Source organism: Ascaphus truei, chromosome 1, assembly GCF_040206685.1.
Source record: "Ascaphus truei isolate aAscTru1 chromosome 1, aAscTru1.hap1, whole genome shotgun sequence".
Lineage (NCBI taxonomy): Eukaryota > Metazoa > Chordata > Amphibia > Anura > Ascaphidae > Ascaphus > Ascaphus truei.
This window is the reverse complement of record NC_134483.1, coordinates 185,878,930-185,893,597: the sequence shown is the minus strand read 5'-3', so window position 1 is coordinate 185,893,597 and position 14,668 is coordinate 185,878,930. Positions and strand designations below refer to the sequence as shown.

Below are 14,668 nucleotides of genomic sequence, written 5' to 3'. Positions count from 1 at the left end.
GGGGGGTGAAAGAGAGACATGGGGAGGGGGGTGAAAGAGAAACATGGGGAGGGGGGTGAAAGAAAGACATGGGGAGGGGGTGAAAGAGAGACATGGGGAGGGGGGTGAAAGAGAGACATGGGGAGGGGGGTGAAAGAGAGACATGGGGAGGGGGGTGAAAGAGAGACATGGGGAGGGGGTGAAAGAGAGACATGGGGAGGGGGGTGAAAGAGAGACATGGGTAGGGGGGTGAAAGAGAGACATGGGGAGGTGGGTGAAAGAGACATGGGGAGGTGGGTGAAAGAGACATGGGGAGGGGGTGAAAGAGAGACATGGGGAGGTGGGTGAAAGAGAGACATGGGGAGGGGGTGAAAGAGACATGGGGAGGGGGGGTGAAAGAGACATGGGGAGGGGGGGTGAAAGAGAGACATGGGGAGGGGGGGTGAAAGAGACATGGGGAGAGGGGGTGAAAGAGAGACATGGGGAGGGGGGTGAAAGAGAGACATGGGGAGGGGGGTGAAAGAGGGACATGGGGAGGGGGGTGAAAGAGAGACATGGGGAGGGGGGGTGAAAGAGACATGGGGAGGGGGGGTGAAAGAGACATGGGCAGGGGGGGTGAAAGAGACATGGGGAGGGCGTGAAAGAGACACATGGGGAGGGGGGTGAAAGAGAGACATGGGGAATGGGGTGAAAGAGACATGGGGTGAAAGAGAGACATGTGGAGGGGGGTGAAAGAGAGACATGTGGAGGGGGGTGAAAGAGAGACATGGGGAGGGAGGGCGTGAAAGAGAGACATAGGGGGTGAAAGAGACATGGGGAGGGAGGGCGTGAAAGAGGCATGGGGAGGGAGGGCGTGAAAGAGACATGGGGAGGGCGTGAAAGAGAGACATGGGGAGGGCGTGAAAGAGACATGGGGAAGAGGGGATGAAAGAGACATGGGGAGGGGGATGAAAGAGACATGGGGAGGGGGGTGAAAGATAAATGGGGAGGGGGTGAAAGAGAAATGGGGAGGGGGGTGAGACATGGGGAGGGGAGGGGGGTGAGAGACATGGGGAGGGGAGGGGGGTGAGAGACATGGGGAGGGGAGGGGGGGTGAGAGACATGGGGAGAGGAGGGGGATGAGGGGGGGTGAGAGACATGGGGAGGGGAATGGGGTGAGAGACATGGGGAGGGGAATGGGGTGAGAGACATGGGGAGGGGCAGGGGGTGAGAGACATGGGGAGGGGAATGGGGTGAGAGACATGGGGAGGGGAGGGGGGTGAGAGACATGGGGAGGGGAGGGGGTGAGAGACATGGGGAGGGGAGGGGGTGAGAGATATGGGGAGTGGGGTGAGAGAGACATGGGGAGGGGGGGTGAAAGAGAGACATGGGGAGGGGAGGGGGGGTGAGAGACATGGGGAGGGGAGGGGGGGTGAGAGACATGGGGAGGGGAGGGGGGTGAGAGACATGGGGAGGGGAGGGGGGTGAGAGACATGGGGAAGGGAGGGGGGTGAGAGACATGGGGAAGGGAGGGGGGTGAGATACATGGGGAGGGGGGTGAGAGACATAGGGAGGGGAGGGGGGTGAGAGACATGGGGAGGGGGGTTGAGAGACATAGGGAGGGGGCGGTGAGAGACATGGGGAGGGGGAGGTGAGAGACATGGGGAGGGGGTGGTGAGAGACATGGGGAGGGGCGGTGAGAGACATGAGGAGGGGGCGGTGAGAGACATGAGGAGGGGGCGTGAGAGACATGGGGAGGGGGCGTGAGAGACATGGGGAGGGGGCGTGAGAGACATGGGGAGGGGGCGTGAGAGACATGGGGAGGGGGCGGTGAGAGAGAGCGTGAAAGAGAGACATGGGGAGGGAGGGCGTGAAAGAGAGACATGGGGAGGGAGGGCGTGAAAGAGAGACATGGGGAGGGAGGGAGGGCGTGAAAGAGAGACATGGGGAGGGAGGGCGTGAAAGAGAGACATGGGGAGGGAGGGCGTGAAAGAGAGACATGGGGAGGGAGGGCGTGAAAGAGAGACATGGGGAGGGAGGGCGTGAAAGAGACATGGGAGGGAGGGCGTGAAAGAGACATGGGGAGGGAGGGCGTGAAAGAGAGACATGGGGAGGGAGGGCGTGAAAGAGAGACATGGGGAGGGAGGGCGTGAAAGAGAGACATGGGGAGGGAGGGCGTGAAAGAGAGACATGGGGAGGGAGGGCTTGAAAGAGAGACATGGGGAGGGAGGGCGTGAAAGAGAGACATGGGGAGGGAGGGCGTGAAAGAGAGACATGGGGAGGGAGGGCGTGAAAGAGAGACATGGGGAGGGAGGGCGTGAAAGAGAGACATGGGGAGGGAGGGCGTGAAAGAGAGACATGGGGAGGGAGGGCGTGAAAGAGAGACATGGGGAAGGAGGGCGTGAAAGAGACATGGGGAGGGGGGTGAAAGATGGAGGGGGGGTGAAAGAGAAATGTGGAGGGGGGTGAAAGAGACACGGGGTGGTGAAAGAGAAATGGGGAGGGGGGGTGAGAGACATGGGGAGGGGAGGGGAGGGGGGTGAGAGACATGGGGAGGGGGGTGAGAGACATGGGGAGGGGAGGGTGGATGAGGGGGGTGAGAGACATGGGGAGGGGAATGGGGTGAGAGACATGGGGAGGGGAGAGGGGTGAGAGACATGGGGAGGGGGGTGAGAGACATGGGGACGGGGGGTGAAAGAGAGACATGGGGAGGGGGGGTGAAAGAGAGACATGGGGAGGGGGGGTGAAAAAGAGACATGGGGAGGGGGGTGAAAGAGAGACATGGGGAGGGGGGTGAAAGAGAGACATGGGGAGGGCGTGAAAGAGAGTCATGGGGAGGGAGGGCGTGAAAGAGAGACATGGGGAGGGAGGGCGTGAAAGAGAGACATGGGGAGGGAGGGCGTGAAAGAGAGACATGGGGAGGGAGGGCGTGAAAGAGACATGGGGAGGGAGGGCGTAAAAGAGAGACATGGGGAGGGAGGGCGTGAAAGAGAGACATGGGGAGGGAGGGCGTGAAAGAGACATGGGAGGGAGGGCGTGAAAGAGACATGGGGAGGGAGGGCGTGAAAGAGAGACATGGGGAGGGAGGGCGTGAAAGAGAGACATGGGGAGGGAGGGAGGGCGTGAAAGAGAGACATGGGGAGGGAGGGCGTGAAAGAGAGACATGGGGAGGGAGGGCTTGAAAGAGAGACATGGGGAGGGAGGGCGTGAAAGAGAGACATGGGGAGGGAGGGCGTGAAAGAGAGACATGGGGAGGGAGGGTGTGAAAGAGAGACATGGGGAGGGAGGGAGGGAGGGCGTGAAAGAGAGACATGGGGAGGGAGGGCGTGAAAGAGACATGGGGAGGGAGGGCGTGAAAGAGAGACATGGGGAAGGAGGGCGTGAAAGAGACATGGGGAGGGGGGTGAAAGATGGAGGGGGGGGTGAAAGAGAAATGTGGAGGGGGGTGAAAGAGACACGGGGTGGTGAAAGAGAAATGGGGAGGGGGGGTGAGAGACATGGGGAGGGGAGGGGGGTGAGAGACATGGGGAGGGGGGGTGAGAGACATGGGGAGGGGGTGAGAGACATGGGGAGGGGAGGGTGGATGAGGGGGGGTGAGAGACATGGGGAGGGGAATGGGGTGAGAGACATGGGGAGGGGAGAGGGGTGAGAGACATGGGGAGGGGGGTGAGAGACATGGGAGTGGGGTGAGAGAGACATGGGGAGGGGGGGTGAAAGAGACATGGGGAGGGGGGGTGAAAGAGAGACATGGGGAGGGGGGGTGAAAAAGAGACATGGGGAGGGGGGTGAAAGAGAGACATGGGGAGGGGGTGAAAGAGAGACATGGGGAGGGGGTGAAAGAGAGACATGGGGAGGGGGTGAAAGAGAGACATGGGGAGGGAGGGCGTGAAAGAGAGTCATGGGGAGGGAGGGCGTGAAAGAGAGACATGGGGAGGGAGGGCGTGAAAGAGACATGGGGAGGGAGGGCGTGAAAGAGAGACATGGGGAGGGAGGGCGTGAAAGAGAGACATGGGGAGGGAGGGCGTGAAAGAGAGACATGGGGAGGGAGGGCGTGAAAGAGAGACATGGGGAGGGAGGGCGTGAAAGAGAGACATGGGGAGGGAGGGCGTGAAAGAGAGACATGGGGAAGGAGGGCGTGAAAGAGACATGGGGAGGGGGGTGAAAGATGGAGGGGGGGTGAAAGAGAAATGTGGAGGGGGGTGAAAGAGACACGGGGTGGTGAAAGAGAAATGGGGAGGGGGGGTGAGAGACATGGGGAGGGGAGGGGAGGGGGGTGAGAGACATGGGGAGGGGAGCGGGGGTGAGAGACATGGGGAGGGGGGTGAGAGACATGGGGAGGGGAGGGTGGATGAGGGGGGTGAGAGACATGGGGAGGGGAATGGGGTGAGAGACATGGGGAGGGGAGAGGGGTGAGAGACATGGGGAGGGGGGTGAGAGACATGGGGAGGGGGGGTGAAAGAGAGACATGGGGAGGGGGGGTGAAAGAGAGACATGGGGAGGGGGGGTGAAAAAGAGACATGGGGAGGGGGGTGAAAGAGAGACATGGGGAGGGGGGTGAAAGAGAGACATGGGGAGGGCGTGAAAGAGAGTCATGGGGAGGGAGGGCGTGAAAGAGAGACATGGGGAGGGAGGGCGTGAAAGAGAGACATGGGGAGGGAGGGCGTGAAAGAGAGACATGGGGAGGGAGGGCGTGAAAGAGACATGGGGAGGGAGGGCGTAAAAGAGAGACATGGGGAGGGAGGGCGTGAAAGAGAGACATGGGGAGGGAGGGCGTGAAAGAGACATGGGAGGGAGGGCGTGAAAGAGACATGGGGAGGGAGGGCGTGAAAGAGAGACATGGGGAGGGAGGGCGTGAAAGAGAGACATGGGGAGGGAGGGAGGGCGTGAAAGAGAGACATGGGGAGGGAGGGCGTGAAAGAGAGACATGGGGAGGGAGGGCTTGAAAGAGAGACATGGGGAGGGAGGGCGTGAAAGAGAGACATGGGGAGGGAGGGCGTGAAAGAGAGACATGGGGAGGGAGGGTGTGAAAGAGAGACATGGGGAGGGAGGGAGGGCGTGAAAGAGAGACATGGGGAGGGAGGGCGTGAAAGAGACATGGGGAGGGAGGGCGTGAAAGAGAGACATGGGGAAGGAGGGCGTGAAAGAGACATGGGGAGGGGGGTGAAAGATGGAGGGGGGGGTGAAAGAGAAATGTGGAGGGGGGTGAAAGAGACACGGGGTGGTGAAAGAGAAATGGGGAGGGGGGGTGAGAGACATGGGGAGGGGAGGGGGGTGAGAGACATGGGGAGGGGGGGTGAGAGACATGGGGAGGGGGTGAGAGACATGGGGAGGGGAGGGTGGATGAGGGGGGGTGAGAGACATGGGGAGGGGAATGGGGTGAGAGACATGGGGAGGGGAGAGGGGTGAGAGACATGGGGAGGGGGGTGAGAGACATGGGAGTGGGGTGAGAGAGACATGGGGAGGGGGGGTGAAAGAGAGACATGGGGAGGGGGGGTGAAAGAGAGACATGGGGAGGGGGGGTGAAAAAGAGACATGGGGAGGGGGGTGAAAGAGAGACATGGGGAGGGGGTGAAAGAGAGACATGGGGAGGGGGTGAAAGAGAGACATGGGGAGGGGGTGAAAGAGAGACATGGGGAGGGAGGGCGTGAAAGAGAGTCATGGGGAGGGAGGGCGTGAAAGAGAGACATGGGGAGGGAGGGCGTGAAAGAGACATGGGGAGGGAGGGCGTGAAAGAGAGACATGGGGAGGGAGGGCGTGAAAGAGAGACATGGGGAGGGAGGGCGTGAAAGAGAGACATGGGGAGGGAGGGCGTGAAAGAGAGACATGGGGAGGGAGGGCGTGAAAGAGAGACATGGGGAGGGAGGGCGTGAAAGAGAGACATGGGGACGGAGGGCGTGAAAGAGAGACATGGGGAGGGAGGGCGTGAAAGTGGGACATGGGGGGGTGAAAGAGACATGTGGAGGGAGGGCGTGAAAGAGACATGGGGAGGGAGGGAGGGCGTGAAAGAGACATGGGGAGGGAGGGCGTGAAAGAGACATGGGGAGAGAGGGTGTGAAAGAGGCCTTGGGGAGGGAGGGCGTTATAGAGACATGGGGAGGGGGGGTGAGACATGGGGAGGGGGGTGAGAGACATGGGGAGGGGGTGAGAGACATGGGGAGGGGGGTGAGAGACATGGGGAGGGTGGATGAGGGGGGTGAGAGACATGGGGAGGGGAATGGGGTGAGAGACATGGGGAGGGAGGGCGTGAAAGAGAGACATGGGGAGGGAGGGCCTGAAAGAGAGACATGGGGAGGGAGGGCGTGAAAGAGAGACATGGGGGCGTGAAAGAGAGACATGGGGGGGTGAAAGAAACACGGGGAGGGAGGGCGTGAAAGAGACATGGGGAGGGAGGGCGTGAAAGAGACATGGGGAGGGAGGGCGTGAAAGAGGCCTTGGGGAGGGAGGGCGTGAAAGAGACATGGGGAGGGGGGGTGAGACATGGGGAGGGGAGGATGGATGAGGGGGGGTGAGAGACATGGGGAGGGGAATGGGGTGAGAGACATGGGGAGGGGAGAGGGGTGAGAGACATGGGGAGGGGGGGTGAAAAAGAGACATGTTGAAAGAGAGACATGGGGAGGGGGTGAAAGAGAGACATGGGGAGGGGGTGAAAGAGAGAAATGGGGAGGGAGGGCATGAAAGAGAGACATGGGGAGGGAGGGCGTGAAAGAGAGACATGGGGAGGGAGGGCGTGAAAGAGAGACATGGGGAGGGAGGGCGTGAAAGAGAGACATGGGGAGGGAGGGCGTGAAAGAGAGACATGGGGAGGGAGGGCGTGAAAGAGAGACATGGGGAGGGAGGGCGTGAAAGAGAGACATGGGGAGGGAGGGCGTGAAAGAGAGACATGGGGAGGGAGGGCGTGAAAGAGAGACATGGGGAGGGAGGGCGTGAAAGAGAGACATGGGGAGGGAGGGCGTGAAAGAGAGTCATGGGGAGGGAGGGCGTGAAAGAGAGTCATGGGGAGGGAGGGCGTGAAAGAGAGACATGGGGAGGGAGGGCGTGAAAGAGAGACATGGGGAGGGAGGGCGTGAAAGAGACATGGGGAGGGAGGGCGTGAAAGAGAGACATGGGGAGGGAGGGCGTGAAAGAGAGACATGGGGAAGGAGGGCGTGAAAGAGAGACATGGGGAGGGAGGGCTTGAAAGAGAGACATGGGGAGGGAGGGCGTGAAAGAGAGACATGGGGGGGTGAGAGACATGGGGAGGGGGGGTGAGAGACATGGGGAGGGGGGTGAGAGACATGGGGAGGGGGGGTGAGAGACATGGGGAGGGGGGGTGAGAGACATGGGGAGGGGGGGTGAGAGACATGGGGAGGGGGGGTGAGAGACATGGGGAGGGGGGGTGAGAGACATGGGGAGGGGGGTGAGAGACATGGGGAGGGGGGGTGAGAGACATGGGGAGGGGGGTGAGAGACATGGGGAGGGGGGGTGAGAGACATGGGGAGGGGGGGTGAGAAACATTTGGAGGGGGGGTGAGAGACATGGGGAGGGGGGTGAGAGACATGGGGAGGGGGGGTGAGAGACATGGGGAGGGGGGGTGAGAGACATGGGGAGGGGGGGTGAGAGACATGGGGAGGGGGGTGAAAGAGACATGGGGAGGGGGGGTGAAAGAGACATGGGGAGGGGGGGGTGAAAGAGACATGGGGAGGGCGGGTGAAAAATGGGGAGGAGGGGTGAAATAAAAATGGGGAGAGGGGTGAAAGAGACATGGGGAGGGGGGTGAAAGAGAAATGAGGGGGTGAAAGAGACATGAGGGGGTGAAAGACATGGGGAGGGGGTATTGTATTGTATGTCTTTATTTATATAGCGCCATTAGTGTACATAGCGCTTCACAGTAGTAATACATGTGGTAATCAAATAAATAACAGATAATATAAATAACAGATCATGGGAATAAGTGCTTTAGACATAAAAGTAACATTTCGGAAGAGGAGTCCCTGCCCCGAGGAGCTTACAGTCTAATTGGTAGGTAGGGAGAACGTACAGAGACAGTAGGAGGGAGTTCTGGTAAGTGCGTCTGCAGGGGGCCAAGCATTATGTATCGTTTAGAATATCCACAGTGCTATTCATATGCTTCTTTAAGCAAGTGTGTCTTAAGGTGGGTCTTAAAGGTGGATAGAGAGGGTGCTAGTCGGGTACTGAGGGGAAGGGCATTCCAGAGGTGTGGGGCAGTCAGTGAAAAAGGTTTAAGGCGGGAGAGGGCTTTAGATATAAAGGGGGTAGAAAGAAGACATCCTTGAGAAGAACGCAAGAGTCTGGATGGTGCATACCGAGAAATTAGGGATGAGATGTAAGGAGGGGCAGAAGAATGTAAAGCTTTAAAAGTGAGGAGAAGAATGGAGTGTGAGATGCGGGATTTGATCGGAAGCCAGGAGAGGGATTTCATGAGGGGAGATGCTGAGACAGATCTAGGAAAGAGTAGAGTGATTCTGGCAGCAGCATTTAGGATAGATTGTAGGGAAGACAGGTGAGAGGCAGGAAGGCCGGACAGCAGGAGGTTACAGTAATCAAGACGGGAGAGAATGAGGGCCTGAGTCAGAGTTTTAGCAGTCGAACAACAGAGGAAAGGGCGTATCTTAGTTATATTGCGGAGGAAAAAGCGACAAGTTTTAGAAATGTTTTGAATGTGAGGGGTGAATGTGAGAGAGGAGTCGAACGTGACCCCTAGGCAGCGTGCTTGGGCTACTGGGTGAATGATTGTAGTTCCAACAGTAATGTGGAAGGAGGTAGTAGGGCCAGGTTTGGGAGGAAGTATGAGGAGCTCTGTTTTAGCCATGTTGAGTTTAAGGCGTCGGAGGGCCATCCAGGATGATATAGCAGAGAGACATTCAGAAACTTTGGTTTGTACAGCAGGTGTAAGGTCAGGTGTTGAAAAGTATATTTGTGTGTCGTCGGCATAGAGGTGATAATTAAACCCAAAAGATGTTATTAGGTCACCTAGAGAGAGTGTGTACAGAGAAAAGAGAAGAGGTCCCAGGACAGAGCCCTGGGGTACCCCCACAGAGAGATCAATAGAGGAGGAGGAGGTGTTAGCAGAAGAGACACTAAAAGTACGATGGGAGAGGTAGGATGAGATCCAGGATAGAGCTTTGTTCCGAATACCTAGAGTATGGAGAATGTGGAGAAGAGGGTGGTCTACGGTGTCAAATGCTGCAGAGAGGTCGAGTAATATGAGCAGAGTGTAATGACCTCTGTCTTTGGCAGCATGGAGGTCGTCAGTTATTTTAGTGAGGGCTGTTTCGGTGGAGTGAGCAGTGCGGAAGCCAGATTGTAGAGGGTCTAGGAGAGAATAGGTGTTGAGAAAATGGAGCAAGCGAGAGAATACAAGACGTTCAAGTAGTTTAGAGGCAAAAGGCAGGAGGGAGACAGGTCGATAGTTAGAAAGACAGGTAGGGTCAAGCTTGCTGTTTTTGAGTAATGGTATGACTGTTGCATGTTTGAAGGAGGATGGAAAGGTTCCAGAGCAGAGGGAGGAGTTAAAAATGTGTGTAAGCGTAGGGATTATAGTAGGAGCTAGAGGTTTTAGGAGATGGGAGGGAATGGGGTCAAGAGGGCAAGTGGTAGAGGGAGATGAGGAGATCAACAGCGACACATCCTCCTCTGAGACAGTGGAAAAAGACTCAAGGAAGGCAGGAGGAGTGTTAGGAAGAGGTGTAGGATGGGGGGAAGAAACAGAGGGGATGTTCTGCCGTATGGATTCCACCTTTTCCTTAAAATAGTCAGCAAAGTCCTGAGCGGAGATGGAGGAAGGAGAGGCAGCTGAGGGTGGTTTGAGTAGAGTATCAAAGACAGAGAACAGTCGGCGTGGGTTAGACTTGTGCATGTTGATTAGTGCAGAAAAGTAGGCTTGTTTAGCTTGCGAGAGGGCAGAGTTGAAACAGGATAGCATAAATTTGTAGTGAAGGAAGTCTGCGAGAGTGTGAGACTTCCTCCAGAGGCGTTCAGAGGAACGAGTGGAGGAACGCAGCATGCGCGTGTGGGAATTTAGCCAGGGTCTAGGGTTAGAAGGGCGAGGGCGGCAGAGAGAAAGCGGGGCATGTAGATCAAGAGACGAGGACAAGACAGAGTTGTACTTTCTGACCAGGTTGTCAGGGTCTGTAGCAGAGCTGAGAGAGGAGAGGGAGGAGTGTAAAGTGGACTCAAAGTCAGGTAAGTGAATAGAGCGCAGGTTTCTGCAGAACCGGGGGGTAGATGGAAGTGGAGAAGGGGAGAAGCGAGATAAAGAGAATGAGATGAGATGATGGTCAGAGAGAGGAAAAGGGGAAATGGAGAAATCAGAGAGAGAGAAGTTTTTAGTGAAAACCAGGTCTAAGTAGTGGCCATCCTTGTGGGTGCTGGCTGCAGTCCACTGTTGAAGGCCAAAAGAAGAGGTTAGAGAAAGAAAGCGGGAAGCCCAAGAGAGAGAGGGGTCATCAATGTGGCAATTGAAGTCCCCAAGGAGAAGAACAGGGGAGTCTGAGGAGAGAAAGAAAGAGAGCCAGGATTCAAAGTGAGAGAGAAAGGCAGAAGGGGTGAAAGAGACATGGGGAGGGAGGGTGAAAGAGACATGGGGAGGGAGGGTGAAAGAGACATGGGGAGGGAGGGTGAAAGAGACATGGGGAGGGAGGGTGAAAGAGACATCGGGAGGGGGTGAAAGTGCGACATGGGGGTGAGACATATTGGGGAGAAGGGGAGACACCTTGGGGGAAGGTGAAAGACGCTGGAGGAAATCTCTTTCAGAGAGATCACTCTTTCAGAGAAATCTCCAGAGAGACACTGGAGGAAAGGGAGAGAGACACACACACACTGGCTGGAGGGAGAGAAAGTGACACTGGGGCCGGGGGGGGGAGTGAGAGAGAGACTGGTGGGAGGAAGAGACACACAATGACTGGGGGGAAGGGAGAGTGAGAGAGGCACTGGGGGGAGGGAGAGAGTGAGAGAGACACTGGGGGGAGGGAGAGAGAGAGAAACTGGGGGGAGGGAGAGAGAGAGAAACTGGGGGGAGGGAGAGAGTGAGAGAGGCATTGGGGGGAGGGAGAGAGTGAGAGAGACATTGGGGGAGGGAGACAGACACTGGGGGGAGGGAGAGAATGAGAGAGACACTGGGGGAGGGAGAGAGTGGGAGGGACAGAGTGAGAGGGTGAGAGAGGCACTGGGGGAGGGAGAGAGTGAGAGACACTAGGGGGAGGGAGAGACACTAGGGGGAGGGAGGGAGACACTAGGGGGAGGGAGGGAGACACTAGAGGGAGGGAGGGAGACACTAGGGGGAGGGAGGGAGACACTAGGGGGAGGGAGGGAGACACTAGGGGGAGGGAGGGAGACACTAGGGGGAGGGAGGGAGACACTAGGGGGAGGGAGGGAGACACTAGGGGGAGGGAGGGAGACACTAGGGGGAGTGAGGGAGACACTAGGGGGAGTGAGGGAGAGAGACACTAGGGGGAGGGAGAGAGACACTAGTGGGAGGGAGAGAGACACTAGAGGGAGGGAGAGAGACACTAGAGAGAGGGAGAGAGACACTAGAGAGAGGGAGAGAGACACTAGGGGGAGGGAGAGAGACACTAGGGGGAGGGAGAGAGACACTAGGGGGAGGGAGAGAGACACTAGGGGGAGGGAGAGACACTAGGGGGAGGGAGAGAGACACTAGGGGGAGGGAGAGACACACTGGGGGAGGGAGAGACACACTGGGGGAGGGAGAGACACACTGGGGGAGGGAGAGACACACTGGGGGAGGGAGAGACACACTGGGGGAGGGAAAGACACACTGGGGGAAGCAAAGAGAGAGTGGGGGAGCTAAACGGAGGGATGAAGGTCAGGCAGAGATGGCAGAATTGAGGTGCTTGGGAGGAGGATGAGTTTTGGGGGGTTGAGGGTTGTTATTTGGGTCAGGGGGGGTCCCTTGGAAGTATTGATCAGCAGGGGAGATCCATCAGTACCCCCCTTGAGTTTGGTTATGGGGATTCCTGAACCCTGGGCAACATTTAAAACGGAAATAAATAAATAATACATAAAACTGGTAGGTAGGAGTGGATGACACTGGGGAAAGCAAATGGGAGAAGGAAAAAAGGAGGGGAAGGGAATAAAGGGTGGGGGGGAGAGGGAAGGGAAAAAAGGGTGGGGGGGGAGAGGGAAGGGAAAAAAGGGTGGGGGGGGAGAGGGAAGGGAAAAAAGGGTGGGGGGGGAGAGGGAAGGGAAAAAAGGGTGGGGGGGAGAGGGAAGGGAGGTAACGAAGAGGTGGATGAATGCCCCCTCAAATGGATTGCCTTTGTGCACCAGAAAAAAAAACATATTACCAGATGCCAGCAAACAACAAAATAAACAGTGATCCAATACTAGTATACTGCCTGTGCCCCAAGCGATTTGTGAACTTGGCTGCAGGAGATTGTAGACGCGTGGCGGACACATCAAAAAGCTGATTCGCCCACATTGGCTGAACAAGCTCACGTGCGCTGACGTCATGTGATTTTGATTACATCAGGCAGGGGGGGCCCGAGAAATTTCATGGATGAAAAGGGGGGCTCGGCATAAAAAGTTTGCTCACCCCTGAAATGTGTATGGTAAACCTACCCAGCCCGAAAATTGCAAAGCCAGTACAATCAACCTCACACTAATAAGACCCATAAAGGTCGAAACAGCTGTCTGTGACTGGTTTGACTAGCTTTGCATCTAATACCATTATGCTCTTAAAAGCTGTGTGAACAACAGAGCATTTCCTTAGAAGGGTTCCATGTGAAAATTAATTTCAGGCAACAGGTGACACATTGTGTTACCATGTGCATGTAATTTCCCAGAATTCCTTGTTAAAGTGGAAGCATTGTATGCTAGGTGATAATGGTGACAGGCAGGGTTGAAGACATATATACAGCTGAACCCCGTTAGAACGCGGTGCTTGGGGTCAACATAATGAGACCGCGTTATAACGAAATGGCCGCCGCGAGGACTTACCCAGCATCTGCAGCTCTCTCCTTGCATCATCAGGCTGAGGCCACGTGTGCGGCGCACATCTCCAATGATTTTTTTTATATAACATTCAATTGCATCCTTTGTTTCCTCTTATCGCGGTGCCGTCCCCCTCTTCCATTCTTTTAATCAAGCAGTACTGATTCCACTTTTAACAGCTCAGTACAGACTGTTTTTCCCCCTTTTCCGGCTGTCAAATAATTTATAGTTAAAAAAAATGTTTTATCTGTTTTAGAGAACTTTAAGAAATGACTGCGATTGCATTTTGTTCTTACAAAACTGCTTAATAAATCAGATTTCCCCCAAAGTAACTTTGTAAAGGCTTTTGCTTTATATTCCCAGTTAAAAACACAAACCCTGCCTTGTCTTTAACAAAAGCAACATGTATTGTATATTAATTGATCCTTGTTATTATGGACTTTAACTTCAGGTTTCACACTGAAGTTTGCAAAACTAGCAAACATAAGTCATGAATCATTGTAAAATATGGAATTGACATTTTATATGGTTCAGCAGTTTCAATTTATTGCAATACCAATTTCTGTTGGCGGGTGTTGATAGACAAGGTGATAAATCACAGAAGGATAATGCAGAGATGTCAACCACCAAAGACCATAATTAGTGAGATAGGGGTTCTAGACAAAAAATGGCTTTTTAATGGTGAAGTACTGACTTCTATTAGTCAACAATACTGCAGATGATCAACTCAATATTCTGACTGACAGACTCCAAATTAGTGAGACTCACAGAAAATGAGTGAGAATGAATATTTACTTTCCCATCTCTGATAGATGGATACACAGCAAAGTGACCTAACTGGTATGTTGCAGTGCAGTTCAATGATGCTTAAATTCCAAAGGCATCGCTGCAACCTGCACAGCACAATCACAGCATCCTGCCTTCTTAACTAGTTTATGGGAACCATGTATCCAAATTCTAGGGCACAAACTCACAAGTGTCCGAACAGAAATACTCCTATTACTTTCAAAAGGGTTTTATTTTTCACTATATTTGCAACTAATGCAATATTTTGCCCTAGAACTGCATCAAGGAAACCCTGATGCCATCATGTACAAAGGAAGAAATTGCTACTTTGATTTGCTCATTGAGAAAGGCAGTTTGGAGAAGTTACCGTTGTGTATGCAACATCATTACCTGTGAATGTTACCCAGGTGGATTCCCCAGTGTCATCAGAAAATGAAACTGAAACCAGGAGATCAGTAACAATGGTATTTTCTAAGTACACTGTAGTACATCTTATCACATTTCTTGTACTTGCTACCAGCAGCATTGGGGTGTGTTTGCAGTACTGTAAATGCTTTGCGCAGTGTGCATACGCAACTCACCAGACTGCCTGACTGCTGCTGCTTGTTGGTGTTCAGGAAGCACGTGCAGCTGGAGGTACAACTTCTGGCTTTGTATTCTGCATCTGCAGCACGAGAAGCAGTCAGCAGATTCGACACAGACATCTGCTGAAAAAGCTGCCGTTTCACATTCTCATAAACAGATTCAACACTCATTCAACACAATGTTTTGTTTTGTTTTTTAAGTTTTTTTTTATTAATAGTTCTGATCATAATGCAGCAATCAACATCAACAAGTATTTTTTTCCCTGAAGAGCTTACAAAGGCAATGTTCATACTACTAAGCTACTGCTGCAACAATTCAATTCACAAAAGACAAGATGTGTACATTTGTATAGAATTCTGTGCCCAATTTCAGTATTATCTTGATGCTGCCA

The 14,668-nt window shown here is 54.9% G+C and overlaps 1 protein-coding gene across 2 annotated transcripts in view; it reads right to left on the bottom strand.

Annotated features, from left to right (window-relative positions):
- AOPEP (aminopeptidase O (putative)) overlaps positions 1-14,349 on the bottom strand; it is a 490,654-nt gene extending 476,305 nt beyond the window's left edge. For both annotated transcript variants that reach the window (XM_075599100.1, XM_075599108.1), the window contains exon 1: positions 14,274-14,349. The gene's annotated coding sequence lies outside the window, so the exon portion shown is untranslated. The remainder of the gene's footprint in view (positions 1-14,273) is intronic.
- Between the last annotated feature and the right edge of the window lie 319 nt (positions 14,350-14,668).